The 13671-nt window shown below is 36.6% G+C and overlaps 1 protein-coding gene across 3 annotated transcripts in view; it reads left to right on the top strand.

Moving 5' to 3' along the window:
* The window catches only part of LRRC4C (leucine rich repeat containing 4C), a 1194180-nt gene that overhangs the window by 904665 nt on the left and 275844 nt on the right, over window positions 1-13671 (top strand). The gene's annotated exons all lie outside the window — the stretch shown is intronic.

Below are 13671 nucleotides of genomic sequence, written 5' to 3'. Positions count from 1 at the left end.
ATTTAAGGTGCTTTAATATGCAAGGAAAAAAACATGAAAATATTATTCCTCTTCATTTTGAAGTTTCAAGCCCTACCTTCATCAGAAGATCTTTGTTAGTTCACGTTCACACAAGTACCAGTCTTGAAAGAAATAGTGAAATACTCTCTCCAGGTTTCTCAGAGCAGTTGTGCCAAATTTTTGTGAAGACCCCTTAAATTTCATGGATCTATGCAAAGATTAATTAAGGTGATTTCCACTCTTCTGTATGGCAGTGATATATCTTACCTTGCCTGGTTTGTAAAGCCCCCCACAATCTGATGTTATTTCGCTAGTCAGTTTTACCAGTGGTTTGCTGATAAATGTTTAACAACTGGCTCCCTTCCCCACTAAAAGAAAATGACAATAAACACTGTGAATATACACATGCATAAGTTTATTATAAATTCTACCAATGTAAAGCATATGCAGCATGAAATTTATAATTATTAACAAAATGTGCAGTATACTTTATTCCAAATAGCTAATTGATTCTCATACAAAGCTCTGATTAATTTTAGCTGAACTCTAGCTTTCATAGCCAATGTTCACCATGCACGTGAACATGGTTCCAACATTTATGTCGGTTAGTATTTTAATTATGTTAACGAGTAAGATAAAAAGGAAATAATGAAACAAAGGTACCGAGGTGATATTACTGAACACAGAGCTGGTACGAGATGTGCTGTAGCACACCGTAGTATAGTATTTCTGCTATATATTACAATAGACAATACAGTAGTAAAATGTATCAAATCCCTTAGGAAGTGATGAGTTTTGAATATGTATTACTTTTTAAAATATAATTTACTTAGTTATAACTTCATATAATTTAATTTTAATCATGGCAGTGTTCAATAGCTGAATCACAAAATTCTTGAAAGTCTGATAATTGAATCTTGTGAGCCTAGGAAAGTGGCTCAGCTCACTACTAGCTCATATCTCATTAATTTGCAAAGGGTAAAATCTACTACATTTAGACCTATCCTTCAATGCCCCCAAGATGGATAGAAAAAAAAAATTAGTTTCCATGAATGCAAAGATTGGATGGAGTTTGAATTTTCAGTGAAATGAATCTAATCAGCTGAACTTTTTTAAAGCAGAAGAAAAGATGACCTACTTTGCATAGATCTTGAGATTCTAGCAAGATTCTCATATCCAAATGATTATTTTATAGGATAGTCAAGTTGAACTCACTAGTGAAGTAGGACAATATTCCATGGAAAAGTGTGTTGTACCCTCTAACAAGAAACCAACTTTGAACGTGACAGTGTGTTCAGACAAAAAAACAATTCTTTGAGTTTAAAGTTATTTCATATTTTTACATTTTTGTTCCAGGCTCAGGGAAATGTAAAGTAATGAACTCCTCCTTCAAAGAAATAAATATTCAAATAATGAGATCATTATAGGGTCACCTCCCCTTCTTTCATCCTGCGGTAGTTTCAATAACATCTCAGCAACATATCTTTGCTCATTAAACCCTACTTCTTGTATTTTCAGTCATTTAGGGGGCAAGGAGCTAAGAAGCACCCTTTCTCCTCTCTGTCCTTGGAACACCCCATTTCTTCTTGTGATGATTATATGATATGCATTTTTAACTTCCTTTACTTACTCCCCATTTCATTTCCAAAAAATGTTATACTTCTCTTCAACTAGGACTCCATCAAAGAACAAATTTATATATACCCATACATACCTCTCAAATTTGATGGACAAAAGAAAATTTTACATTCATATAAAGATTAGATGAAGTTTGCATTTTTTTCTTTTTTTCTTTTTTAATTTATTTTTTAAATTTTATTTTATTATGTTATGTTAGTCACCATGCAATACATCATTAGTTTTTGATGTAGTGATCAATTCATTGTTTTCATATAACACCCAGTGCTCCATGCAGTACGTGCCCTCCTTAATACCCATCACCGGGCTAACCCATCCCCCCACCCCTCCCCTCTAAAACCCTCAGTTTGTTTCTGAGTCCATAGTCTCTCATGGTTCATCTTCCCCTCTGATTTCCCCCCTTCATTTTTCCCTTCTTTCTCCTAATGTCCTCCATGCTCTTCCTTCTGTTCCACAAATAAGTGAAACCATATGATAATTGACTTTCTCTGCTTGACTTATATTTCACTTAGCATAATCTCCTCCAGTCCCATCCATGTTGATGTAAAAGTTGGGTATTCATCCTTTCTGATGGCTGAGTAATATTCCATTGTATATATGGACCACATCTTCTTTATCCATTCATCTGTTGAAGGGCATCTCGGCCCTTTCCACAGTTTGACTATTGCAGACATTGCTACTATGAACTTTGGGGTGCATATGGCCCTTCTTTTCACTACATCTGTTTCTTTGGGGTAAATACCCAGTAGTGCAATTGCTGGGTCATAGGGTAGCTCTATTTTTAATTTTCTGAGGCACTGTTTTCCAAAGTGGCTGTACCAACTTGCATTCCCACCAACAGTGTAAGAGGGTTCCCCTTTCCCCACAACCTCTCCAACGTTTGTTGTTTCTTGCCATGTCAATTTTTGCCATTCTAACTGGTGTAAGGTGGTATCTCAGTGTGGTTTTGATTTTAATTTCCCTGATGGCTAATGATGTACATTTTTTCATGTGTCTGTTAGCCATTTGTATGACTTCTTTGGAGAAGTGTCTGTTCATGTCTCCTGCCCATTTTTTAACTTGATTATTTGTTTTTTGGGTGTAGAGTTTGAGAAGTTCTTTATAGATCTTGGAACCAGCCCTTTATCTGTAGTGTCATTTGCAAATATCTTCTCCCATTCTGTGGATTGCCTCTTTGTTTTGTTGACTGTTTCCTTTGCTGTGCAGAAGCTTTTTATCTTGATGAAGTCCCAAAATTTCATTTGACAAAATATAGCATCCTTTTCTGATTAAAATTCTTCAGAGTATAGGGATAGAGGGAACATTCCTCAAGTTCATAAAATCTATCTATGAAAAACCCACAGCAAATATCATCCTCAATGGGGAAAAGCTGAGAGCCTTTCCCTTAAGATTAGGAACACGTCAAGGATGACCACTCTCGCCACTATTGTTCAACATAGTACTAGAAGTCCTAGCAACAGCAATCAGACAACAAAAAAAATAAAAGGTATTCAAATTGGCAAAGAAGAAATCAAACTCTCTCTTTTCACAAACGACATGATACTTTATTTGGAAAACCCAAAAGACTCCACCCCCAAATTATTAGAACTCATACAGCAATTCAGTAATGTGGCAGGATACAAAATCAATGCACAGAAATCAGTTGTTTTCTTATACACTAACAATGCATCTGTAGAAAGAGAAATTAGAGAAATGATTCCATTTACAGTAGCACCAAAAACGATAAGATACCTCAGAATAAACCTAACCAAAGAAGTAAAGGATCTATACTCTAGGAACTGCAGAACGCTCATGAAAGAAATTGAAGAAGACACAAAAAGATGGAAAAACATTCCATGTTCATGAATCAGAAGAATAAACATTGTTAAAATGTCTGTGCTACCCAGAGCAATCTATATTTCAATGCCATCCTGATCAAAATTCCATTTTTGGAATTGACATTTTTCAAAGTGCTGGAACAAATGATCCAAAAATCTGTATGGAATCAGAAAAGACCCCGAATCACCAAGAAATGCTGAAAAAGAAAAACAAAGCTGGGAGCATCACATTGCCCAATTTCAAGCTATATTACAAAGCAGTGATCACCAAGACAGCATGGTACTGGCACAGAAACAGACATATAGACCAATGGAACAGAATAGAGAGCCCAGATAGGTACCCTCAACTCTATGTTCAAATAATCTTTGACAAAGCAGGAAAAAATATGCAAAGGAGAAAAGATGGTCTCTTCAATAAATGGTGCTGGGAAAATTGGACAGCCACTTGCAGAAGAATGAAACTCAACCATTCTCTAACACCATACACAAAGGTAAACTCAAAATGGATGAAAGACCTCAATGTGAGACAGGAATCCATCAAAATCCTAGAGGAGAACATAGGCAGAAACCTCTTTGACATCGGCCACAGCAACTTCTTTCAAGATACACCTCCAAAGGCTAGTGAAACAAAAGCAAAAATGAAGTTTGCATTTTTGGTAAAGTGAATCTAATAGGCTGAACTCTTTTAAAGTATAGGGAAAAAATTACCTACTTTGCCTAAATCTTGAAATTCTAGCAAGATTCTTTTATCCAAATGATTGTGTGTGTGTATGTATATATCTATACTATATACCTATATCTATAAATCTGTATCTATCTAGATAGATAGATAGATAGATAGATAAATGATAGATAGATAGATAGATAGATAGATAGATAGATAGATAGATAGATAGACAGATAGATAGAGTTTGAAAATGCAATGGAAATCAAATTAGCATTAACTAGGCAGAGTTTTATCTTAGAGACCAGGGAGAGTATCCACTACAGAGCTAGGACAATCACTGAAGCAGTGGGCTCGCTTTGGTGTAATGTGGTCTCACCTCGACGAGAAAGATGACTTTGCAAATACTCCACAGCATTTTGCTTTTTATGTTTTCATTTAATAGTGTGACATCCTATGACAATTATCATTATTTTTGGTCCAATTTTCCCTCTGAAGCAGCTTTGACACAGATCAATGCATCTCAGTGTCGTTTTTTATGGAGCTGCAACATCAAAACCTGACAGCTGGAAATTTTAATTGGTCCAGTGACAGAAAATATAATGACTGCTCACAGTGACTTATTTTACCTGACCTTGTGTTTAATTCAAAGGTAAATTTTCATCTCACTATGGAAAGAGAAAGTTGTGGGGTGATGACTGGGGCAGGTGGGCCAGAGAAAAGCCCCTCTTTTGGAAAGAAATTATTATTGGTTTGGGAGCTATTATTGAATTAGAGTTTAAATGCTGGTCTCCGGTAATGGATACCAAGGGTCTCCATGCCTATTTGAACTGCCAACCTTTCTGCTGTGCCTGTCATTACAAATGGCAGCAGACACCGAATGGAGCATGGAAGGTTGCCCATAAGTGACTGGCTGTAGGCCCTATCACAAAGGTCACAAGACAGCTGTCAAACAGACTGGCATTTGATCATTACTGACTTGGTCTGGAGCCCAGTGACATTGACCCAGAGGCAAAAGGTTTCCTATAATACCACCCAAATTGCCCAGTCCTCCTGGTCCTGGAGAGAAAGCTGTTTCTAGAATAAAGACTTGAGATTTTTTCCTACTGAGTCCAGCTATGAAACCAAATTTTCAAGGGTCCTATTGACAGTTAAAACTGGTGTATTAAGAAAATATTAAATTCTCAACATCTTTACTTCACCTTGAATGAGGACATGGCATAAAGGAAGAGATAGCATGACAGTGAAAAAAAATGCTGGATTTATTTTGAAAAGACATCTCTGGCCTTTATTTGCAATGCGTACCTAACTCACTAAGAAGTCATGAAAAGTAAAGAGTAGATTGCATATATAAATGCTCACTAACTGCACATCTCCCTTAGAATTGTAACTGATGATAATGAAGACAAGAGTGATGATGGTGATGGTGGTGATGGTGGTAGTGTTAGTGCTGGTAGATTGAATGTTTTTCTTCAACAGACATACTATTAGTGTTTTCTTACAATATGAAAAGCTATCAAGGACACTGTTGGTCAAGGCTGTAGTACTGAGTATTTAAGAGCATAGACTTTAAAATGTAAACAAATAAAGTAAAATAAAGATCTGTCTTGGAATTCTGCCTCCAACACTCATGAGCTGGCAAGCCACAGTTTCATCTATTAAAAACAAAAACAAAAACAAAAAACCCTACTACAAGGGATTATTGAAAGGATTAAGTGAGATAAGGCACGAGAAGCAGTTAGTACATGTGCTCAACACATAATTAGTACTCAGTACTCAGCCTTTCAGCTTGCTCATGTTCCTTTCAATTCAATAAGGGCTGAGCTAGTGTGTTCCTCAATAACTCATTAACCAGACTGAGGCTAAGGAATGGTTCACTTAGCATGTTTCTCTGCCAGATGTATCTTTTTGTCAGTCCAGGTCTCTCAAGAAGCAAATACCAAAACTAGATTTTCTCAAAATCAAAGTCTTTGAAAGCAAACGGAGACAGAGTTGAGAGAAGGGCTGGAGGAACCATTAGGTCAGGGTGCACCTCTGACCCCAAGGGAAGGAGAGAGGGAAGGGAGGTTGGGCGCAGGCATCCTAGATCACTATGCAGACTAAGGAAGCCTCAGTGAGACCATGAGGGAGTCCTCAAGACAGAGTAATTGGTGAAGGCACAAACCTTGTTTTGTGCAGGAAGTTTTGTCTGTGCTCTTTCACCAAGGGAAAGTCAAAGTGAAGAAAGTAGTCAAATGAGCTACGTGTTGGAATTTATTCGGATGGGTGCTGGCGTTAGTACTCTGCATTACAGCAGCACTGGCTCAGCTTGATACCAAAGTCATGATTCAAAGTGGAAATAGATTTGGTTTTTACCACTTTTGAGTAGCACCTAAACTCTAACCCATGATTTACTATCCTGAGGTCTTTCTGTTTCTGGAAATGGAGATCATTGTCCATTTCCTCATTTTAGCAGGAGGCTTTTTGTGGGCCTATGGTACAATTCTCAGAAAGGCTTGCTAAAAGAATGAATGAATGAATGAATGAATGAAAGAAAGAAAGAAAGGAAGGAGCTGGTTGGAGGAATATTTGGTGCCTCAGAATTGTTTTGTGTTTCCTCTCTGTTATAAAAGAGAAACTATGAAAAAAAGAAAAGAAAAAGAGAAACTATGCATTGAGTTCTATTATTGCCAAACAATTCACAGAATAGTCAGATTATAATATGTGAGATCTGGAAAAAACCCCATACTACCTGCTCCATTCCACTGAAATGGCTGAGACCTGTAGGGAAGTGACTTGCTCAAGGCTGTAGAGCTAGTAAAGGCAAAGTCTGTACCCACCTTTCTGTCTTTTCTCTTTCAACTGACTATGTTGCTTTCCTTTTTCACTTGTTATAATTCATTTGAAAAGAAACATTACTAGTTCTCAACATATACAGAAATCCCAATCAAATACTCCAATAGTCCCGAATCTGTTGGAAGTCTTGAAGACACAGTGAATTTGCCATTCATTCATTCATTTAACAAATATTGAGAGCTTATTATGTGGCAGGCATTGGTCTAGGTGCTAAGAATATAAAAGCACAAAAACAGGTCAAGTCTATTCCCTCCTGGGGCTTACATTCTAGTCTATATTCAGATAGAATGTTTTATCTATGACTCTGTCAGTCACTGGCCGTATGACATGGGACAAATTTCTTAATCCATCTGAGCCCCATATTTCCTTGTCTGAATAACAAAGCCAGGAATTTCCACTTTGCTTTGTTGTTGGAGGACCAAAAAGGTAATGTCATCAAGTCCCTTGGCGGAGTGCCAGGCATATAATAATACTGTGATATAGGATGGCTTTTATTATAATCAATTCTGGGTATTCCAGTTGTCCTCATTTCAGCCCTATCACTTTTCCTCAGCAGGGTACAAATGTGAGCTCTGCCCAGTGCCATCCCTTCCATACTTACTAAGCTCCAACCACGCTGAGTTTATGGCTGTTCCACAAACACTTCTGGCTCCTTCTTCCTTCAGCGTCTTTGTATGGGACCTTCTGCCTGGAACATCCAACCCTTCCTCACCCACCCTGGCCTCCTACTGCCTTTTTTATCTACCTCACTCCTACTCATCTTTCTCTCAGCAATTACCACTTGGCAAGAAGTCTTTCCTTAACTTCCCAGGCTCAGTTAGATCTTCAATATACAGTCTTACAGCAGAGCCATTCACAGGATTTGCAGAGTTCAGCACAGAATGAAAATGTGGAACCCCTTGTTCAAAGAGCCAAACAAAAGTATTGTTAAAGGTATTAGATTATAAAGGTTTTCCCTTTTCCTTCCACCTCTCTTGACTTGTCATGGCCTTTTTTATTTGTTAATGTTCTAAGGAAAGAAAAATTAATTTTTAATTTATTAGCATTCATTTTATAAATTGTCAAATTATAACATAAACATTTTAATTATTATCATTTGACATTCATCTCTGTCTTGCACAATGCCAGCTTTAATTGCAAATGTGAATTTAAGACATATGCAAAAATAGGCATTACACAATTCCTGCTTTGTAGCCCATACATGTATATATATTTCCTTCCTCGAGGAACAATGGAAATATTACACACAACCAATTTAGATGTTTGTATTTTACTTCTTGACGTGCACACATTTTACTAACATTCTCTACTTTTATTTTATTTTATTTTTTTAAAGATTTTGTTTATTTGACAGAGAGAGACACAGCGAGAGAGGGAACACAAGCAGGGGGAGTGGGAGAGGGAGAAGCAGGCTTCCCACGGAGTAGGGAGCCCGAGTGCTCCATCCCAGGACCCCGGGATCATGACCTGAGCGGAAGGCAGACGCTTAACGACTGAGCCACCCAGGCGCTCCAACAGTCTCTACTTTTAGCTTACTGATGGATAAAGAATGACTGAAAGAGAAAGAAACCATGGGTCACCCTATCTTACCCTTTTCTTCAATGTCATCATATTCAGCATAAGTGGTTGGCTGATACAGGGAAGTCACATGAGTAAGAAAGGATCTGATAGGTTTTCTTGGTCATTCATGTTTCTTTCAATAACATTAGCCTCTTTCTGCATTCACAATGAGCTCTGGTTAGAACAGAAATTGTTGCCTCTAGGGGCTGTCAGACATAGATGTAAAATACTCATCTTATATCCTGTAAGTATCGCTGAACTCCTATATATCATAGGCCAGCCAGAATGCTGCACTACATGTGAACGGGGCAGAAAGAGGTGGTGGACACTCATATTGCACTGTCTTCTCTGCTCATCTGCGTGTTACATTATACCACTGGACCTAATTGTAATACACAATTTCAAACATAAAATCATTAAGAATTTCAAGATAGCAATGGGAGAGCATTAAGCCAAATCTGCAGCCTTGGTTTGCAAGAGCTCTCATGAGAGTCCCCAGATCCTGTGCCTGTGAAGCTGGCTCTGCTAATAGCATCCTGTGCTTTTTCATTGAACTCCTTATAACAGTTGTAATAATAGATTTATGAAATTGTTTGTTTAACATATGCCTCTGTGGCTAAGCTACAAATTGCATGATGGTAGTGATTTTACATTCCTTAATCACCCTTCCTTGGGAAGTATCTTTGAGTATATGAATAGACAGATGGATGGGATCTGTGGATGGGAAGGCCAGGAACCTGAAATCTTCTTAAAGTTTCAAGGAATGCCTTGAAATTAATGACAGGAGTTAAAATTAGTGTCTATAATTAGAATTCATAGGTATGTTTCATAGCTATCTATTCCCCTCCTCTTTGGGGTTATGTTTCACTTTCTAATTCTGTATGCTCTGCTTGATCAAATCTTAGTCATAAAAAGAATCAATGATATTGACACTTATTCTAAGAGAAGACTTCTTCCTATATGTAAGTGTGTTTGTTTTAATGAATACGCTACTCACATGCATAAAGAAGGAAGCTGTCTGTTTCATTAATAATAGATTTTCACATTGTTCAAGTTCCAAAAGGGGATGTTTCTTCTATTTTTACAGGTCCTATTTTATTAGCCACACAAAGTGAAATAACAGTTCATTTAACTTTGTCAAAACCAATAGGGACTCACTGCTATTTGCTTTCTTTTGTATAAATTTTAATGCATTTTTAATTCCACCCCACTGGTTGGTAAACCAACCATTACGGTTACCACTGCCCTATAATGCATTTCAGTCATTTCTAATAAACCCACACTTTAAGATGGCTTATCATTATCTCTATAAGCTACTGGAAATGGATTCTCTCCTTGAACTGCTGGTTCCTGCTGCACTCTAGCTAATGAAAGTAGATTTGGAAACACTATTCAAGTAAACAAAACTGCTGAGATTTTTTTTAAGGCAAATATAATGTTCAGCAGAATCTGTAATCTCACTTTCTGACCTTCTTTGCAAAAGTTACTCATTTAAATGACAATCCTCTAGTCTCCAGTGACTGTGCTTCCTTTCTTTTACAACATGATTTCAAAAGGATCCATCTAAGTCTAGAATTTACATAAATTTTAAATAGAGAAGGATATGTTTAAGCACAAGTACATTTTCATTCATTTTTAGCCATAAAAGAATAGGCAGTATATACAAATGTTGGTACATAATCATCTATATAAAGTTATGTGAATGAATAAATTTATGTCAAGTATTTATATATTAGAGAAATTAATACAGAATGCTAAGAAATGTATATAGTTCTTATATTTCACATAATACAATCATTCATAATTTAAAGGAATAGATAATGACCTTGGAGTTGTGAAGAGTGGATTTTGGTCAATACCTCTGCCACTGGTATGATCTGATACTGATTCAGAAGTATTTTGGGCATATTATATCCAGAAGGTAGTGATAGACAAAGCTAAACATAATTTCTGTCCTCAGGAAACTTAGATTCAGGGTAAGTGACTTGAGCAAGTCACTTTTCGATCCCAAGTCCTTCTGGCTTTAAAACATTTATTTATTTATTTGTGTCCTCTTCAGTTTCTTCCATAAGTGTTCTTTAGTTTTCAGAGTATAGATCTTTTACCTCTTTAGTTAGGTTTATTCCTAGATATCTTGTTTTTGGTGCAATTACAAATTGGATCGGTTCCTTGATTTCTTTTACTGCTGTTTCATTATTGGTGTATAGAAATGCAAAAGATTCCTGCACATTGATTTTATATCCTGCAACTTTGCTGAATTCATGTATTACTTCTGGCAATTTTTTGGTGGAGTCTTCGGGATTTTCTACATGGAGTATAATATCATCTGCAAATAGTGAAAGTTTGACTTCTTCCTTGCTGATTTAGATGCCTCTTATTTTTTTGTTGTCTGATTGCTGAGAACAGTATGGACGTTCCTCAAAAAACTAAAAATAGAACAGTTGCACTACCTGGTATTTACCCAAAGGATACAGAAATACAAATTCGAAGGGGTACCAGCACCTGATATTTATGGCAGCATTATCAACAATAGCCAAGCTATGGAGAGAGCCCAAATGTCCCTTGACTGATGAATGGATAAAGAAGATATTATATATATATATATATATATATATATATATATATATATATATATATATATAAAATGGAATTTTACTCTGCCATCAAAAAGAATGCAATCTTGCCATTTGCAATGACATGGATAGAACTAGAATATATTATGCTAAGTAAAATAAGTCAATCAGAGAAAGATAAATGTCATTTTATTTCATTTGTATGTGGAATTTAAGAAACAAAACAAATGGGCATATTGGTGTGGGGAGAAAGGAGAGACAGGAACAAACCATAAGGGACTCTTAATGATAGAGAAACTGAGGGTTGATGGAAGGAGGTGGGTCGGGGATGGGCCAGATGGGTGATGGGCATTACAGAGGGCACCTGTTGTGATGAGCACTGGGTGTTATATGCAAGTGATGAATCAATGAATTCTACTCCTGAAACCAACATTGCACTGTATGCCTTTTTTTTATTATGTTCAATTAGCCAACATATAGTACATCATTAGTTTTTGATGTAGTGTTCAACAATTCATTAGTTGTGTATGTTAACTAAAACTTAAGTAAAAATTTTTAAAAACCCAATTACCTAAGTGTTACAAAGAGGCACAAAAATAGATTTTATATAACTCCCAGTTTTAAGGAGCATACATTCTATACATGAATAACTATGACAATAGAATACATGAAGCACCACAGAAAGATTTAGTTAACTTGCCATAGGAATGACAAATGAAAAGAGTTTCCAGCCAACAAAATCAAAGTTCCCTTGAGCAAATAATGTTTGAATTGGGTCTTGGGGGATGCAAAAGATTTTAAGTGTTGAAGCCGAAGGAAAGGTGAGAATTATAAGCAGGGAAGGTGGAAGACCGGAGGAGGGCACTACCCAAGCAGGTATATAATATGGGCTTCTGTGGCCTAGTGTAGTGTGTGTGAATGTTTGGCATATGCTCTCCTCTTTTCCTTTAATGGCCTGCTCTAGTAAAATCCTTATTTATGAGGAGGTCCAGTCCAAATGTTGCCTTCTTTGCCTCTTACCCAAATGCCTTTTCAAAAGAACCAATCACTTCCTGCTATATGCCACAGCACGGTACTTGATATGCTATAATATGGTTATTTATTTATGATTCCATTAGTCTTACCAGAATTCAAATTCCTTCCAGGTAAAGACTATGCCTGGTTTCTTAATCCCCTCCATTGTATAGATGGGTTCTGGCTAAACAGATGTTGAATTGAATTCATTTGGAATCATGAGAAATCATGATTGCAAAAATAGATTGGAACCAGATACCCAGGGTCTTGAATGCCATGTTTAGAAACTTAAAACCACTGAAGCTTTTTCCCCGGAATATAATAGTGGTAACTAATTATTTTTGTTCTGGACCCTATTTTACATGCTGCGCACATTTTATATAGTCTTCAGAACAACCTAATGGCAAAAGCAATGCTGTCATTCCCGTGTAAGCTAAAAGAAACCGAGGCCTACTGTTTTAGGGACTGGCCCAGAGTCAGAGTGAGTCAGTGGTGGGGCCAGAATTTGAACCCTGGGAATGTGACTCCAGGAAAAATCCTCTTAACTACTATGTAGAACTGCACTTCACATAAAGGAATTTTGCAGAAATATTCAAGGTGAATCAGAAGGAAAAGGCCTGAATCCAGGCCTTCAGCTTGGAGGCAATTGCAACAGAAAAGACAAAATGAGTGCCTTTATCACGGTAAAGGAGGTGAAAATGGAAAAGGGGTTTATATTTGTTGTTCATCCAGAATTGAAAGGGTTGATAAATTATTCCTTGTGGGGAGGAGAGAAATGAAAGATTATGAGATTTTTTTGAGGCCATGTAACTGAAAGGAACACTCTCATTCACCAAAAAATGGAAAACCAGGAAAGAAGCAAAGTTCAACAGAGGAGATGATAACTCTCTGATCAATAATGCAATTTATTTATTATTTATAAGTTACACAAATCTGAATGTGGCCTCTTTTTATGATTCCTACTCCTCAGGAAAGGCAAAATTGATAATACAGTTTATTATGTGCCATTGTTGTCATGTGTATTCCGGCTCTGCAGAGATATTTTTTCAAGAAACAATTATGACTTATTTTGGAAAATAGGCAGCATATATAAAAATTGTTTTTGTTAGAGGCTTAGGAGGAGAGCTAGAATTTTCACAGAAATATGCTTTAAAAGTGGACAAACCATCATAGCAAAAATAAGGATTTTTACTAATGGCTCCTCAGTGGGTAACCAAAAAAAAATAGTATTTTATTGGAGAAAATCAGTATTCTTCTATATTTGTAACTTTGAGAAAGTTACTCAACCTCAATAAGTTTGTTCTCTGACCTGTAAAATGGCAACAATATTGGGAATAATCTCATGGGATTGTTGTGAGTATCAAATGAGATACCACATATGAAATCTCTGCACAGAGTGTGTCGTATAGTAAGCCCGTGAAAATATTAGCTACCATTGTTGTATTAATACTGTATGTTTTTATTTTCACTGAATTTCCTGACAGTCTGTGCCTCACTGGAGAAATTAGGAGAATACCTGTTATTTATTGAGAGATAACATATAGCTATTCTTTGACAAACATAATTACAA

Source organism: Zalophus californianus, chromosome 11 (genome assembly GCF_009762305.2).
Source record: "Zalophus californianus isolate mZalCal1 chromosome 11, mZalCal1.pri.v2, whole genome shotgun sequence".
Classification (NCBI taxonomy): domain Eukaryota; kingdom Metazoa; phylum Chordata; class Mammalia; order Carnivora; family Otariidae; genus Zalophus; species Zalophus californianus.
Note: the sequence above shows the minus strand (reverse complement) of the source record. Positions and strands in the feature narration are given on the sequence as shown.